At 44.4% G+C, this 18,969-nt stretch overlaps 1 non-coding gene across 1 annotated transcript; it reads left to right on the plus strand.

Moving 5' to 3' along the window:
* The first annotated feature begins 17,995 nt into the window (after window positions 1-17,995).
* Trnas-cga lies at window positions 17,996-18,070 on the plus strand. The gene has a single exon. It is a non-coding gene; the product is annotated as a tRNA-Ser (tRNA).
* The last annotated feature ends 899 nt before the right edge of the window (window positions 18,071-18,969 follow it).

Here is an 18,969-nt window from a genome sequence, read left to right on the forward strand (position 1 = left end):
TACTACCGAATTCCACTCACCCATGACTATTAAATTTTCGTCTCCCTTCACTATCTGAATAATTTCTTTTATTTCATCATATATTTCTTCAATTTCTTCATCATCTGCAGAACTAGTTGGCATATAAACTTGTACTACTGTAGTAGGCGTGGGCTTCGTGTCTATCTTGGCCGCAATAATGCGTTCACTATGCTGTTTGTAGTAGCTTACCCATACACCTATTTTTTTATTCATTATTAAACCTACTCCTGTATTACCCCTACTTGATTTTGTATTTATAACCCTGTATTCACCTGACCATAAGTCTTGTTCCTCCTGCCACCGAACTTCACTAATTCCCACTATATCCAACTTTAACCTATCCATTTCCCTTTTTAAATGTTCTAACCTACCTGCCCGATTAAGGGATCTGACATTCCACGCTCCGATCCGTATAACGCCAGTTTTCTTTCTCCTGATAACAACGTCCTCCCGAGTAGTCCACGCCCGGAGATCCGAATGGGGGACTATTTTACCTCCGGAATATTTTACCGAAGAGGACGCCATCATAATTTAATCATACAGTAAAGCTGCATGCCCTCGGTAAAAATTACGGCTGTAGTTTCCCCTTGCTTTCAGCCGTTCGCAGTACCAGAACAGCAAGGCCATTTTGGTTAGTGTTACAAGGCCAGACCAGTCAATTATCCAGACTGTTGCCCCTGCAACTACTGAAAAGGCTGCTGCCCCTCTTCAGGAACCACACGTTTGTCTGGCCTCTCAACAGATATCCCTCCGTTGTGGTTGCACCTACGTTATGGCTATCTGTATCGTTGAGGCACGCAAGCCTTCCCACCAACGACAAGGTCCATGTTTCATGGGGGGGGGGATCCTTGGACTGCCATGCGAATATGGAGTCAGTGGACTCAAGAATGCCACGTGCAGGATCTCAATGATCCCACGCGTCTAGGGCCCGGCAGGACATAAATATTGTTCGTCTGTCCGTGCTTGATCGTCCAGCCATGTCATCTATCTTGCACTGGGAAATGGGCTTGTTTGGAACAAGGCAAACATCCACACAGACAGTGCGATGACATCTGGTGCCCCACAGACTGTCAGCATAACGAACGTTGCTGAACCTTCTCTCAATGCTGCATAGTGGAGAGGCGCACCGACATTGGTGTACACGGCACTGCTGGACTCAAGCGTGCCACCACGTCGAATTTTCAGAGGAGTTTCATTTCTGCACACGGCATCACGATAGACATACCCATGTGTCGAGGCCCCTGGAAGAACAAACGTATTGCCGTATTGCACTCGTCGTCTTCTTACGGCTCCAGACCTTGAAGCGTTGATATGGCTGTCATTGGGTAAACAACATCATCGCCTGTGATTCGCATAGACATTAGTTTGGGTAGCAGCTCTTACAATTCTGACGTGTAAGGCTACTGGCTGTGTGCTATCTTCAAAGCTTGCGTGATGTAGTCTTTCAACAAGGTAATGCAAAGCTACACGTCCTTGGTGCTGTCATGACCTACCTCGATGTTGCCACGGACAGCACGTTCCTTAGATCTCTCACCCATTGTAAACATCTGTTAATGAATAGCGAAGAAGCTGGCACGCCGCTGCTCACCAGCAACAACGGATATTTGAACTCTGATATAGAGTTAATTCAGACTGGAATGACTTGCCTGTGTCGCCCTGGCTCAGTTCGACTCGATGCGTAGCCGGGTGGTTCCAAAGACAATAGTTGTGTGTTTAGAGGTTGCAGATGGTCAAGAAACGTAAAACTTGTTTGTCTGTGGAAATTATTCTAAAGACATAAATGTTTTGCTTGAATCGGACTTACAACCCCAGCAAGACGTTTTCTAAAACTGATGTGAACCTTACCAAGTCACACATCAAGCAGAGAAATCTACAATTCTCACATTGCTTCTCCTCCTCTTTCTTAAATATGTACGTGCTATTATGGATAATTTCCATTCGTTTTGAAATCCTTTCCATGTTCAGCATTTGTCGATGAAAAGAGGAAACCAAGAATTCGTAAGAGAAAATGTATCTCTGAGCACAGTTGAGCTTCCTGATGTCTTCCACTTTTTCGTTTTGGATGCCCCTTCTCTAATTCTGTCATTTCTGTTCTTTTAATGCGTTTTTTTTACTGCTATGCAGATATTAGATCCTGTTCCTCTTAGGTCTAGTTTGCTTAATTTTCTTTCGAAGAGAACTACTTGCAGGAATCTAGTTAGTGTCTTACACGTAACTTTGATGTTTATGTGAGCTTAGTATCTTTATTCAATATTTCATCATATTCTTCGAAAATTTCCAGTTTCTAAAGTGGCCTTTTTCTGTTATAGTGTTTTTGCAGAACTTGATTCTTTTTTATTCTCTCGTAGTTTTTCTGCATAGCTTTGGGTAGTATCTTGATAGAACTTTCTTGGAGCAGGTAGCTTTTTCATTGCTTTTGTAAACATATTTATCAGCCGTAGTTTTTACTCATCAGGCTGAAAGCCATAGTTTTAGGGTTATTGAAGAAAAACGCGTTTGAGGGGTACTTTTGTGCGCTTTCCTTGGATAATTCGAAAACTGTAGCCTCTGTCGATAACGTAACCTAGTACAAAGTCTAACTGCAGTACGTTTTCTACAAAAATATCCTGTTCATTTTTGATGTAGCGTGTAACCAACGAGAGAAAATGAAAATTTTGTACATGGCACTTGAAGGCGTTGTGGGTTGCGTAAAACCCGTAGGTAGGCGCAGCTGTATAACCCTGTGTGAATGTGGGAGTGGATAACGTCGGAATCTCCGTGAGGAAGCTTTCAACGCCAGAAGATTCAAGCGAAATGCAGAGACTGGCAGTTGACCATGAACGAAAAGAAATGTAACGTAATGTGCATATAAAGACGAAGAGACGCACTATTTTTCGACTACGCTAACAGCGACATATAATCGTAAGATACCTAGCAGTAACCATCCATGGTAACCTGAAGTGGAATGACCGGATAAAACTAAATGTAGGAGAAGCAGGTAACAACTGTCATTCATAGGAGGGATCTTAAAAAATCGTAGGAATTGGCTTACAAAACAATTGTAGTACATGTTCTTGGCTATTTCTCCTAAGCCTGGGACCCTTACAAAACAGGATTAACAGGTGGGATGGAGAAGACGCAAAGAAGAGTGGTACATCTCGACATGGAGTCGTTTCGTAAGCGCGGTAGCGTTATGAAGGAGCTCAAGAGAGGCATCGTGCATCATGGAGAGGTGTACTGTTGAAATTTTGAGAGCTTATGTTCCATAGAGAGTCTGGCAACATCTCACTTCCTCCTACACAAGTATCACGAAATGACCATGGCTAGAAAATCGGGGAAATTACAGCTTATGCAGAAACTTACAGACTTTATTTGTTCCCACGCATTATTCGCGAGTGTTACAGGTACGGGGGAGGTGAATAATGATAGTGACACCAGAAGTGACCTTCGAAACTCACAGTAAGATGGGTTACGAAGTATAGATATAGGTGTAGACTACTGGGAAAATTCGCACTCTTTCATTCATATTGTTGCGAATAATTATCTAGTCATTTTTGTTTGAAGCATATAATGTCGTTACAAAGTTTAATGATAGCGCTTGGCATTTTATTGCTTTCGAAGTTTTGGTATATTTTTAAATATATAATTATTCACTTTTCATTCTCTAGACTGACATGTTGAGTAACGATCCAGTGTAGAGTCTGGAACTTTGTAGTCAAATACCAGGCAGTCTGGTAATTGGGCTGAAGAAGTGCCAACTGGAAATATTTAAGAGGAGATTTCCAGTTCCGACATTTGCCCTACAACCAAGGGAAACCTTCCAGAAAGCTTGGTCAGAATAGGGAGACGGGAACTATTTAATTCTGGGACAGTGTGCCCAAGAGAAAACACTGAAAGCCTACTGTTTGTGTAAGTGAAGTTGTTTATGGGCATACAGAATAAAGTGGGTGACTTGTTTGACATGTACAATGTACCTATGTCTCTGATCAGTTGATTGGAAGGTGGATATCTTCTTTATAAAGTTATCCAAGATTGCACACTTGGGGTTTGGTTGGTTGGTTGGTTTGGGGAAGGAGACCAGACAGCGAGGTCATCGGTCTCATCGGATTAAGGAAGGACGGGGAAGGAAGTCGGCCGTGCCCTTTGAAAGGAACAATCCTGGCATTTGCCTGGAGCGATTTAGGGAAATCACGGAAAACCTAAATCAGGATGGCCGGACACGGGATTGAACCGTCGTCCTCCCGAATGCGAGTCCAGTGTCTAACCACTGCGCCACCTCGCTCGGTACACTTCGGGTTTATTTAACGTCATACCGAAGGAAACATCACAGATTACAATTATATTTTAACTGTCATTTCTTCTGACTTTTGCCTATTGTATAACAAAGTCCGCAAATCATATGTACAATTTAAACTGTAATTCGCACTTAGTAAAAGAAAAAGTAATGTAAATGCGCATTATTATACTACCGTGGGGTAAGAGTGTGTTTCTAGTGCAATATATATTATTATTAAATGAAACACATGTGCCATTCAGTTCGTTCTTCTCTTTTTAATTTAAAGCGTACGTAAACATAGGATACCTTGTTTCTCAGCATATAATAGTTACTGTTGATACAAGATTTGATTTAATGAACAATTCTGTGACACGTAAAAAAAAAAAAAAAAAAAAGAAAACTGCAAGAATATTCCAGTCTGAGGAAAAGATATTTAACAGACATCACAAATGAAGTGTCCAGAACCTTCATGAGACATTGAATCCAGTCTTCTGTTAGTGTATTATTGTACTATTCAGTACTGCCTAGAGTGAAAAAATTGTGGATTTTCAGTTGACGTATTTAAGTTTTTCTTTGCTATCTTTTTGTTTGCTTTATCTGAATCAATCAGTTTCCTCTTCGGTGTCACTATTTCTTGTTCTGTTGACTGGAATCCCAGTCGCTTCTCGACTAGTGTCCCAGATACTATTTCTGACTTCTTCCCTTTTTTCTGTCTTTTTTGGCCATCTTTTCTTCTCGGCAAAGGAATTTTTTTTCGGGAGGGGGGGGGGGGGAGGAAACGTAAGTACTTGTGGGCGTCTGTGAACTTTGGCTGTGGAGAGATCCAACTTCAGCCGTGGATGTATCATTAAATTTATCACTTTGGTCTGTAACGGTCGAAGACAGGAAATCTTCCTGGTGCATATGTGACACGACCGATTGGATAAATGCCGCGTATCTTAAACCTTTTGTTGCCTTCGTCATTGTGGCCGGCCTCTGATAAGCGGTTCCAAAAAATTCAGCAATAAATTCTCGCGTAGTTACATATCCAGGTTGGTAGATGAGACAGTGGTTGCATTCTTCTGAACAAAAGTCGTTCAGCGGCTTGAAAAAGCAGTGGCTGCAGTGTGGAGGAATGTTAAGCATATGAATGTTATGATCCCTGCAATAAAGGACGGCATTATGGCTCAAATGTGACGAGTGTTTGTGCAAAATCAACAAGACTCGATTTTTTCCTGTTGGCTGTGTATGTTTCTCAAAATGTTGTAGCCTTATGAGTACAGATCTGAGTTGATGTACTATTAAGTCTCTCTGGGGAGCACTTATATTGAGTGACTGTCTCTCTCTATATATATGTTTCCCACACCACCTTGTGTTTGTCTTTATATGTATGAGTGACTGTGTGTGCTCTGTTGTGTTGAATACCTACACCGTTGGTCTGATACAGGGCGATGTGTGAAACTGCTTTCACACTACACGATTCCGTTGTCGTAGCGATCTGCTCCAGCTGCTGCAGATGCTGTATTGAAGCTAAAAGTGGTAAAAAAGTTGCGGAGAAATATTCGGCCCTGTTGCGTAGCAATCACATTTGCTTTCAGTTCTTAGAAATGTCCAACATTGCTGGATTTAAATGATTCTGAAATTACTCCTTTTCCGGAGAAAGTCGAACTATTTAATTAGAACTGAACGCTCCCGTCGAAAACGTTCTCGAGCTGGTATTCATTAATAGATCATAATTGAAGTATACGTCAATTGTGGAATAAACACGTACCTTCTTGAAATGAACAATCTTTTATTGACTTTTGTGCCAATGAAATCCTTCTCGCAAAATGAATTATCTGTTCACTGGCTTATATACAGATATATAATACAATTTCCTTCAAAAACTCGTCGATTTCTACTTCACAAGATTGAATACTACTAATGAATTTCTTCTTAACAAGAACAAAGACTTCCTACACTAAGAATAATTATCTGAGCGCTAACCGCCACAGAGTAATAAAGAATGTCTTTGTCTCTCTCTCTCTCTCTCTCTCTCTAGCACCGTCTCGTCAAGTCACGCTGCTTTCTCTCGTATTGCATGATACATCATAGTACTTAGTGTCCGTACACATCATTAGCATTGGAGACCCAGGAGGAGCATCATTCTTCAAACTCTCCTTCATTCCTTTTCGATGAAATGTTATTGCTGAAGGTATGTAACTTCCCCCAGCTTCCATACAATATTCAACCGTTATCAACTGACCTCTTTCTGCGGATGCATTTTGCCTATGTTCTTCATGCCGCACGTTGAAATCACCTTCGGAACTTCATTAGTAGCAGTTGTAATCCCCGACTCATCCATGTAAAATATTCGATGAGGTTCAAATTTATATCTCTCCATTAGCATCGAAAGCTTATCAAAGATGATGTTCCTTTGCTGTTTGTTGAACCCCATCAACAGTCAGAGACTAGTTTTCCGTGGCATCCGAAGGCTACGATTTCATCTCTGCATGAAATCATAAGCCCAGTCCTTTGCGGCCATCTTAGTATTATTGTGAAATTTTGTTTTTATAATATTCATCTCAGAGTAGTCATGAATCAATCTTCTGAAATCTTTCAGTGTCATACCATAACAGCACCTCTTCAAAGATCTGTAGTGTTCGGCGAGTTCCAGTTCCTGCTCATCATTAAATGTTCTTCCGAATGTCCCCAGTTTCTTTACCGCAAAACCCCGAAAAAAGTAGGGGGAGGAGTATTAATTTTAAGTTTACAATTATGTAAACAACTGTTCTCAAAATAAAAAAAGGATAAAAGTACACTTGAAAGGGCCTCGGACTTCTTTAAGTCAATTTCTGAGGGCAGCTTCACTTTTTCCAAGCTCCCCCGCTACTTTTCGTGTAGACTTCTCATTTTTGAAGCCATTTATTGTAGATTCCAGCATTTATGGAGTGCACGGCTGCCGTACTGTTTTCCTCTTGGGCCGGCCGGTGTGGCCGAGCGGTTCTAGGCGCTACAGTCTGGAACCGCGCGACCGCTACGATCGCAGGTTCAAATCCTGCCTCGGTCATGGATGTGTGTGATGTCCTTAGGTTAGTTAGATTTAAGTAGTTCTAAGTTCTAGGGGACTGATGACCTCAGATGTTAAGTCCCATAGTGCTCAGAGCCATTTGAACCATTTGTTTTCCTCTTGTAGACGCTAAAATAGAAAACAAATTGACTTTTTGAAGGCTAGTATTGGTGTGTAATATCTTCCTATAACGTTCATAAGCATTTCTAGCTTCATATCAGCCAAGAAACTGGTAACTGTTAATGAAGAAAAGACAGGAGAGTGGAATACGGGCTTGTGATATGAAATTTCAGAGAAGCGGTATATAATGCAACAGTTCAGAAACAGTGAAAGAGGAATTTAAATACGGTGGACATGAAATAGAATGGAAGTTCAAAAGGATGCCTAGACAGGCTCAGGAAATGACAATAGGAAGCAAAAGAGCTAGAGGGAGAACGAGAGACAGATCGTTGGAGAGAAGAAGACTGGTTTAGGATGGAAATGAAAAATGATGGGTGGACGAGAAAAGATGTAGAGGCTTATGCTCGAAGCAGACTCAGTAAGGGGCTGGAAACTGTAGAAAAAATGATTATGATGATTTGGTTTTTTACTTGCAGTCCATAGAATCATCTACCGATGTTTCAGGAATTATCTAAGACTTTAGAGGATAAGATTATACTTACTCAAAGATATTTAATTATTTTTATAATTAAAACACTGAAGAAGAAAATTGCAATACAAAAAAACATGTAGAGTAATGAAATGTCGGGAACACATTTGTCTAGGTAACATATTTAAGTGATTAACACTGCAAGATCACAGGTTAATGTAAACGCTAGGCAAGCCATTGCAAATGTGAAATGGTGATACATTAACAGCCGGTGTACCCCTGTGTAACCGCTAGAATGTTGAACTTAGGCACGCAAAAGTGTATACAATGTATTATACAGGTGCTGGATGTCAGTTTGTGGGATGGACTTCCATTCCTGTTGCACTTGGTCGGTCAATACAGGGACGGTTCGGTGGAGATGTCGCCAGATGACGTCCCACTTGTGCTCGATCTGGTTATCAAGTAGGCCAAGGGAACATGTCAATACTCTGTAATACCTGTTGGGTTACAATAGCGTTCTGTGGGTGAGAGTTAGCCTGTCGGAAAACGTCTCCTGGAATGCTGTTCATGAATACCAGCATAACAGGTCGAATCACCACACTGCCGTACAAACTTGCAGTCAGGATGTGTGGGATAACCACAAGAGTGCTCCTGCTGTCATACGAAATCGCACAACTATGCCGTAACTCCAGGTATAGGTCCAGTGAATCTAGCACGCAGACAGGTTGGTTCGAGGCCCTCAATTGCCCTCCTTCTAAACGACACGCAGCCAATCACTGGCACCGAGGCAGAACCATCACCTCGACCCTGACCTCCAGTGAGCTTTCGCTTGAAACCAGTGGAGTCGCAAATAGGGGTAGTTCGGGGCCGGCCGCTGTGGTCTCGCGGTTCTAGGCGCGCAGTCCGGAACCGCGCGACTGCTACGGTCGCAGGTTCGAATCCTGCCTCGGGCATGGATGTGTGTGATGTCCTTAGATTAGTTAGGTTTAAGTAGTTCTAAGTTCTAGGGGACTGATGACCACAGCTGTTAAGTCCCATAGTGCTCAGAGCCATTTGAACCATTTTTTGTAGTTTGGGGTCGGTGGAATCCACGCTACAGAACGTATGTCTCGGAGCTGTCATTGAGGTAATAGATTTGTAACAGTGCGTAGTGTCACTGTGGTACCAACTACTGCTGAAATGGCTGCTGCAGATGGAGTGCGATGCGCCAGAGCCATAAGCCGAACACGGAAGTGTTACATGGCCGTCGGAAGCCCGTTCTTCTTGCGACCATACAGTCTCGTGACCACCGCAGCCAGCCACAATGTAAGGTGGCTACATTCCTGCCAAGTCTTCATGCAATATCGCAGAAGAACCTGTCATGTCCTCGTAGCTAGGTTCAAACTCAGTGAGGTATCGCTAATGACGTCTTTATCGCCTTAAGGGGATTTTGAGTAACATCAACTCACCACGTCCAGTTTCAAAGGTAACTAACGTCCACGACCGTTACAGCGTATATTTAAAGCAAATCTGATTTGCATCTTCATACCCGCTACTAGGGCGACTCCTATGCGACAGGCGCGAAATTAGGGCAGACATCATCTCTCAGATGTAGAAAGGTGCATACCATCTTTCATTTATGACGCTCAGATGCTTATTGGAGCTGCAATTTTTTTTCATCAGTGCATATTACACTACTGGCCACTAAAATTGCTACACCACGAAGATGACGTGCTACAGACGCGAAATTTAACCGACAAGAAGAAGATGCTGTGTATGCAAATGATTAGCTTTTCGGAGCATTCACACAAGGTTGGCGCCGGTGACGACAGCTACAACGTGCTGACATGAGGAAAGTTTCCAACCGATTTCTCATACACAAACAGCAGCTGACCGGCGTTGCCTGGTGAAACGTTGTTGTGGTGCCTCGTGTAAGGAGGAGAAATGCCTACCATCACGTTTCCGACTTTGATAAAGGTCAGTTTGTAGTCTATCGCGATTGCGGTTTATCGTATCGCGACATTGCTGCTTACGTTGGTCGAGATCCAATGGCTGTTAGCAGAATATGGAATCCGTGGGTTCAGGAGGGTAATGCGGAATGCCTTGCTGGATCCCAACGGCCTCGTATCACTAGCAATCGAGATGACAGGCATCTTATCCGCATGGCTGTAACGGATCGTGCAGCCACGTCTCGATCCCTGAGTCAGTAGATGGGGACGTTTGAAGACAACAACCATCTGCACGAACAGTTCGATGACGTTTACAGCAGCATGGACTATCAGCACGGAGACCATGGCTGCGGCTACCCTTGACGCTGCATCACAGACAGGAGCGCCTGCGGTGGTGTACTCAACGACGAACCTGGGAGCACGAATGGCAAAACGTAGTTTTTTCGGATGAATCCAGGTTCTATTTAGAGCATCATGATGGTCGCATCTGTGTTTGGCGACATCGCGGTGAACGCACATTGGAAGCGTGTATTCGACATCGCCATACTGGCGTATCACCCGTGGCTCCATTCGATCCCTGCGAAACTCTACATTTCAGCAGGATAAAGCACGACCACATGTTGCTGGTCCTGTACGGGCCTTTCTGGGTACAGAAAATGTTCGACTGCTGCCCTGGCCAGCACATTCTCCAGATCTAATAGAAAAGATTTGGTCAATGGTGGCCGAGCAACTGGCTCGTCACAATACGCCAGCCACTACTCTTGATGAACTGTGGTAACCTGTTGAAGCTGCATGGGCAGCTGTACCTGTACACGCCATCCAAGCTCTGTTTGACTCAATACCCAGGCGTATCAAGGCCGTTATTACGGCCGGAGGTGGTTGTTCTGGGTACTGATTCCTCAGGATCTATGCACCCCAATTGCGTGAATGTGTAATCACATGTCAGTTCTAGTATAATATGTTTGTCCAATGAATACGCGTTTATCATTGTTCTTGGCGTGGCAATTTTAATGGCCAGTAGTATACTTTGACGAAGGAGAATCGCCGTATTAGTGGATAACGGCTGAGGATGCTAACTGTTGTAACAAAGCAGGCAAGCCTTCCCCCGGAAGATGTCGGGATCGTCCTGGTCGGCGGTTGCGTGTTCTTGGCGCTCGGGACGGGACGGGGCGCTGTGCCGAATGCGCTGAGCCACTGCGGGCTGTTGGCTATGGCGTGGGAGGGCATTGCCACGCGCGCACTCGCGGCCCGTCATATGGCACCGCCAGAGGCAGCGGTCGTCAGCCCTGGCGCGCGCCACAGCACGGGCAGACGCAGCCAGCGGTTATTTCGGACGTCGGCGGCGGCCCTCTTTACGGTGGCTGGTCAGCCGGGCGTCCGCGGACCCGCGCCGTACGCCGTATGTCACTTCCAGCACCTGTGCAGATCATTAGCGGGACGCGCCGGCGTCGTGCAAAAACGGGCGTCAGCGCTCGCCCCGTTATAGCGGCGGAGCCGCGCACTGTTTGTCCAGATGACACCACCGCCACTACCGCCGTGTAATTGCGCCCGATTTGGGCCGCCACGAGCGATAATGACGTGTCTTTTGTGAGTATTTCACGCGACGTCATGCTCGCAGTTAATACTTGTTGGAACCACGTGACAGAAGGGACAGTGCGTCTGATCGGTGCGCGGACATGCGTGGATTTATTCGTGAGAACACGATGCCCTCATCATCAATCACTCACTTTGGTCACTGGCCTTATCTCCGACACTGCCTCTGGTAATGTCTTTAACTGAAAATAGTTTACACGAATGCGTGGTGTCCGTTCTTTCGGACATTCATATAGCTAAATTAAATGGCGTGTGACGAGAGCCTCACGTCGGGTAGACCGCTCGCCTGGTGCAAGTCTTTCTAACTGACGCCACTTCGGCGACTTGCGCGTCGATGGGGATGAAATGATGTTTATTAGGACTACACAACACCCAGTCCCTGAGCGGAGAAAATTTCCGACCCAGCCGGGAGACGAACCCGGGCCCTTAGGATTGACAGTCGGTCGTGCTGACCATCAGCTACCGGGGGCGGATATTTATATAACTGATTCGTCAACATCGGCAATGCATGCACCTTCATTGCGAATGCACATTTACGTTCGACCTCGAGCGGGAATCTAAAATTAGCCAGCATCGATGACATGGACAGGGACTACGGATAGGTGGCTCAAGGTGGGAAGCTTGGTGGAGAGCGTGCCGAGATAGTCGGTGCATCTGCGGTGAAAGCTGTTTCCTGGTAGCGCAGTGGTTAACACAACTGCTTACTAGGCAGGAGGGTCACGGGTTCGAGTCTCAATCTGGTACACATTTTTACTCCTGATCGCTGATTCCGCACAAAATCTTGATGCACCTAATATAATTAATTCCTTCCCTTCCATTTCTTTTACTTTCTGTCCCATCCCCCTTCAGTTTGCATAATATGAAGATAGTTTGCTACTGTCACCTCTTTACTCCCTGAATGTCGTACTCCAGACGCTGAACGAGCCGGCCAAGGATGCTCATATTTAGTTTCTTGTCCAACTACAACATGGCTTCGACTAAATGTTACTATAACACACACACAAAGACTTTTCTGCTCTCACAACAGCCTATTACATCGCATGTTGACATATCAGAAATAATCACGTGCACGCTGAATGGATTTTTTATTTTTATTTATTTATTAATTTATTTTGCGGAATTACGACATAGCAAACGATGAGTATTACAGGAATCTGCTGGCACGCGGAAGTTCGAAGCTCAGAGACCAGAGTTCAACATCAAGGTGGTACAGAGATGACTGGCTACCTTCCTCTGATTAGTGATATCTTTGGCTTAGAAAGTAGTCAGTAGCGGCAGTGTTGACGGTGGAGTCTCTGACTTACGACTCTGCCCTGCGCTTTGCACAAAAAATGCTCTTTGTCCCCACGTCATCTCTGCCAGAGGTGAGGCGTAACATCTCGCAAAACGCCGTGATAAAATAGTTCCGTGCTACCTCACGTTAACTGCTCATCAGGTACGTTTCTGCATGCCACCATTTCCGGAAAGCAGTCCTTCCTTTACCAGAGCGTGAGCATTCCCGATGACCACTGAAAATCTTGGCGACTTCACATCACGCGAGAACCCGTAGGAAGAGAGTTACAGACTTCACCGTCAACACTGCCGCTAGTGACATTTTTCTAAGTCGCGTCAAAGAAGTCGCTAGCCAAACTCAGCGTTCTAGCTTAAGTTAAATGTGCCAGGAGAGACAACTTCAGGAGTAATACCACAGGTTATATATCTGAACTGTTCAAAGAAACACATTATTGCCCTACCTTATTATTCATAATACCATTTTATAATGCTTTTGATATTACTCCATATTCAAATGACCAGAAATCCTTATCTTGTTTCTGTTTCACTTCTCTGACTCCTACTGTATCTACACTGAGGCTCTGCAATTCCATTTTCAGAATTTCTAGCTTTCCTACAACATTAAAACTTCTGAAATTCCAAACTCCGACTCGTAAAAAGTTACTCATTCATTGGCTTTTCAATCTTTTTTTCATATTTACGCATGTCTTCCCCCCCCCCCCCCCCCCGCCCCCCCATGTACCTTGCCGTTGGTGGCGAGGCTTGCTTGCTTCAGCGATACAGATAGCCGTAACGTAGGTGCAATCAGAATGGAGGGGTATCTGTTGAGAGTTCAGACAAAAATGTGGTTCCTGAAGAGGGGCAGAGGGGCAGCAGCCTTTTCAGTAGTTGCAGGGGCAACAGTCTGGATGATTGACTGATCTGGCCTTGTAACATCAACCAAACACAACGTTGCTGTGCTGGTACTGCGAACGGCTGAAAGCAAGGGGAAACTACAGACGTAATTTTCTCGAAGGCATGCGTGCAGCTTTACTGTATGATTCACTGTTGATGGCCTCCTCTTGGGTAATATATTCCGGAGGTAAAATAGTCCCCCATTCGGATCTCCGAGCGGGAACTATTCATGAGGACGTCGTTATCAGGAGAAAGAAAACTGCACAACAACCGTTCTATGGATCGGAGTGTGGAATGTCAGATCCCTTAATCGGGTAGGTAGGTTAGAAAATTTAAAAAGGGGGATGGGTAGGTTACAGTTAGATATAGTGGGAATCAATGAAGTACGGTGGCAGGAGGAACAAGACTTCTTGTCAGGTGTATGTGGTAATAAATACAAAATTAAATAGGGGTAATGCAGGAGTTGGTTTAATAACGAATACAAAAATAGGAACACGGATAAGTTACTATGAACAGCGTAGTGAACGCATTACTGTAGCCAAGATAGACACGAAGCCCATGCCTACCACAGCAGAACAAGTTTATATGCCAACTAGCTCCACAGATGACGAATAGATTGAAGAAATGTATGATGCGACAAAAGAAATTATTCAGATAGTCAAGGGTGACGAGAATTTAGCAGTCATGGGGGACTGGAATTCGATAGTAGGAAAAGGAGGAGAAGGAAAACTAGTCGGTGAATATGGACTGGGGGTAAGGAATGAAAGAGGAAGTCGCCTGGTACAATTTTGCACAGAGCATAACCTGATCATGGCTAACACTTGGTTAAAGATTCATGAAAGAAGGTTGTATACGTGGAAGAGGCCTGGAGACACTGCAAGGTTTCAGATAGATTATATAATAGTAAGGCAGGGATTTACGAACCAGGTTTTAAATTGTAAGACGTTTCCAGGGGCAGTTGTGGACACTGACCACAATTTATTGGTTATGAATTGTAGATTGAAACTGAAGAAGATGCAAAAAGGTGGAAATTTAAGGAGCTGGCACCTCGAAAAACTGTAAGAACCACAGGTTGTAGAGAGTTTCAGAGAGAGCATTAAGGAACAATTGACAAGAACAGGGGAAAGACATAAAGTTGGAGAAAAATGGGTAGCTTTGTGAGATGAAATAGTTAAGGCAGCAGAGGTTCTAGTAAGTAAAAAGGAGAGTGCTAGTAGAAATCCTTGGGTAACAGAAGAGATATTGAATTTAATTGATGAAAGGAGAAAATATAAAAATGTAGTAAATGAAGCAGGCAAAAAGGAATACAAACGTCACAGAAATGAGATGGACAGGAACTGCAAAATGGCTAAGCAGGGATGGCTAGAGGATAAATACAAGGATGTAGAGGCATATATCACTAGGGGTAAGATAGATAATTCCTACAGGAAAAGTAAAGAGACCTTTGGAGAAAAGAGAACCAACTGTATGAATATCAAGAGCTCAGATGGAAAACCAGTCCTAAGCACAGGAAGGAAAGCAGAAAGGTGGAAAGAGTATGTAGAGGGTCTATACAATGGCGATGTACTTGAGGGCAATATTATGGAAATTGAAGAGGACGTAGATGAAGGTGAAATGGGGGATATGAAACTGCGTGAAGAATTCGACAGAGCAGTGAAGACCTAAGTCGAAACAAGGCCTCTGGAGTAGACAACATTCCATTAGAACTACCGATAGCCTCGTGAGAGCCACCCACGACAAAACTCTACCATCTGGTGAGCAAGATGTATGAGACAGTTGAAATACCCTCAGCCTTCATGAAGAATATAATAATTCCAATCCCAAAGAAAGTAGGTGTTGACAGGTGTGAAAATTACCGAACTAACAATTTAATAAGTCACAGCCGCTAAATACTAACACGAATTCTTTACAGACGAATGGAAAAACTAGTAGAGCCCGACCTCGGGGAAGATCAGTTTGGATTCCATAGACATGTTGGTACACGCGAGGGAATAGTGACCCTACGACTTATCTTAGAAGGTAGATTAAGGAAAGGCAAGCCTAAGTTTCTAGCATTGTAGGCTTACAGAAAGGTTTTACAATGTTGACTGGAATACTCTCTTTCAGATTCTGAAGTTAGCAGGGGTAAAGTACAGGGAGCCAAAGGCTATTTACAATGTGTACAGAAACCAGATGGCAGTTATAAGAGGGAAGCAGTGGTTGAGAACGTAGTGAGACAGTTGTAGCCTATCCCTGATGTTATCCAAAATGGCTCTGAGCACTATGGGACTTAACATCTGAGGTCATCAGTCCCCTAGAACTTAGAACTAAGTAAACCTAACTAACCTAAGGACATCACACACATCCATGCCCGAGGCAGGATTCGAACCTGCGACCGTAGCGGTCGCGCGGTTCCAGACTGTAGCGCCTAGAACCGTTCGGCCACCCCAGCCGGAGCTGTTATTCAATCTGTATATTGAACGAGCAGTAAAGGAAACAAAACAAAAATTTGGAGTAGGAATTAAAAACCACGGAGAAGAAATAAAAATTTCGAGGTTTGCCGATGACATTGTAATTCAGTCAGAGACAGCGAAGGACCTGGAAGAGTAGTTGAACGGAACGGACAGTGTCTTGAATCGAGGATATAAGATGAACATCAACAAGAGCAAAACGAGGATAATGGAATGTAGTCGAATTAAATCGGGTGATGTGATCAGGATGAATGTGGGGAAAATGACGAAAAAGTTTGAGAAAGAGTGGGGAGGGCAAGAGGAAAGACAGGAACCAAGTGAGCTGTTACTCTCAGGAAGACTGATCTGAACTGGGGATCAGATGGATGGGAAGGAAAACTGGAGAAGCAGCTACACACCGGCCAATATGCCCGATATTGCGGGAGAGGAGCGTCCGGGTAAAGGATAAAGAGTCCCTAGCGGAGCAGACGAGAGAAGGGGGTACTGAAGATCTCAGAAGAAGAATGCGAAGGGAGAAGAGAAAGATTGAAGAGTTTCTGGGAGGAGAAAATAAAAATGAAATCCAGGACCGGGCTACTCGGGATTCTACAGAAGCCGTCAACGAAAGAAGAAGAAAAAGATGTACTTTACGATTGTTCAAGTGTTTCGATATTTTGCTAACGCTTGGGGCGCAATAATATAATAAATATGTCTTAAGTTACGGTAGCTAGAAAAAAATTAAAGACAAACGTCATTCTTCCCGTCGCTCCAGCTGTCAAATGGTTCAAATGGCTCTGAGCATTATGGGACTTATCTTCTGAGATCATCAGTCCCCTAGAACTTAGAATTACTTAAACCTAACTGACCTAAGGATATCACACACATCCACGCCCGAGGCAGGATTCGAGCCTCCGACCGTAGGGGTCGCGCGGTTCCAGACTGTAGCGTCCAGCTGTCAGACGGTGAAAACTTTCATAGCGGAGAGTTCCGCGATTGTACTTGTCAGACTGCGGTATTAATACAAGCCTGCGCGAGTTGCTGTGGCACCTCATCGCTCGCTGCAGCTGCAGCTCGCGCCCCAGCCGGCGTGCGGCTCCCGGCCAAGTGGTCATCGTCCAGAGGAGCATACGCCACGGCGCGTCAGGTGACGTCACGCCAATTGTGGCTCGCGCGCGGACCGCGGCGCGGCGTGCAGCCTCGTTCCGCGAAAGCCGCTGCCAAGTGGAGTGGCCATCTGTCACAGCGCGCGGCCAGATGCGCTTTTAATGCCGGACGTGCGGGCTAATGTCTTCTGCATTCCGCAGCCGCGATATTTGCCTACCGGCTCCCCATTACGCCTTTATTTTCGCATGACTTGCCTTGTACCAGCGAAGACTTCTCCTTGATTTTCGTTTATTTTTATATTTAATTTTTTTTTAAATAGTAAATGTTTAATGCTAACTTCGCAGCATGGTTGGGCGGTTGGTTGGTTTGGGGGAACGGGTCAAACAGCGAGGTCATCGGTCCCACTGGATTAGGGAAAGAAATCAGCCGTGCCCTTTCAAAGAAACCATCCCGGCCTTTGCCTGAAACGATTTAGGGAAATCACGAAAAACCTAAATCAGAAACTTCCTGGCAGATTAAAACTGCGTGGCGGACCGAGACTCGAACTCGGGACCTTTGCGTTTTGCGGGCAAGTGCTCTACCAACTGAGCTACCCAAGCACGACTCACGCCCCCTCCTCACAGCTTTACTTCTGCCAGTATCTCGTCTCCTACCTTCCAAACTTTACAGAAGCTCTCCTGCGAACCTTGCAGAACTAGCACTCCTGAAAGAAAGGATACTGCGGAGACATGGCTTAGTCACAGCCTAGGGGATGTTTCTAGAATGAAATTTTCACTCTACAGCGGAGTGTGCGCTGATATGAAACTTCCTGGAAGATTAAAACTGTGTGCCGGACCGAGACTCGAACTTGGGACCTTTGCTGTGAGGACGGGGCTTGAGTCGTGCTTGGGTAGCTCAGTTGGTAGAGCACTTGCCCTCGAAAGGCAAACGTCCCGAGTTCGAGTCTCGGTCCGGCACACATTTTTAACCTGCCAGGAAGTTTCATATCAGCGCACACTCCGCTGCAGAGTGAAAATCTCATTCTGGAACCTAAATCGGGATGGCCGGACGAGAGTTTGAACCGTCATCCTCCCGAATGCGTGTCGAGTGTGCTAACCACTGCGCCACCTCGCTCGGTTTCGCAGCATATTCCTCCAAATAAATTCTTATTCGAAAACATAGTATACTGCGAGTGTAATGAAAACTGGAAATTGCCTTGTGATCACGCCATAGAGAAATGAATGTATGTGTCGATAGCACAGTGAAAAAATAAACACTTGCGGATACCCATTACCGAGTGCTCTTAATATTCATTAGGCACTAGCTTATATACCTTCCACGTTGCCCTCAGTCTACTTCACGTTCAAATCGGAGAAAAAAAAGAAGAATTTTTTATTATTAGCTTAGGGAAGGTATAGTTTACGTACAACTAAGCATCTTGACCTTAACCACTTTTATAGTATAGCAGTGTATATTTGCTCCTGTTACAGAAGAAACGATTTATAAATTTATCCCTGTTGTACGGTATTGGTTGAGGTCAGCAACTGTATTATAAATATATTAAATAATTTTTAGTGCTTCACTCACTTTCTTCTAATGTTTATTAGCACAACGCATATCGGCAGTAATATGATGGCAGCATGCTGCCGAAACACGTCGTACTAGTAAACGCCAGTAAAAAATGATTGAAGCTGTAAAAATTATTTCGTAAATTTATAAGTTGGCTGTGAGATTTACGAGGTATGTTCAAAAAATATCGGAACATTCGGAATTTCGCGCTGATGGTGTGTTGGATCGAAAGGCGGTTGGCATCCCTGCGCGCGCCTGTATTTAATGTGTAATTGCCGGAATTTTCATTGTTGTATGTCTTAGTTATT

Source organism: Schistocerca americana, chromosome 2 (genome assembly GCF_021461395.2).
Source record: "Schistocerca americana isolate TAMUIC-IGC-003095 chromosome 2, iqSchAmer2.1, whole genome shotgun sequence".
NCBI classification, from domain to species: domain Eukaryota; kingdom Metazoa; phylum Arthropoda; class Insecta; order Orthoptera; family Acrididae; genus Schistocerca; species Schistocerca americana.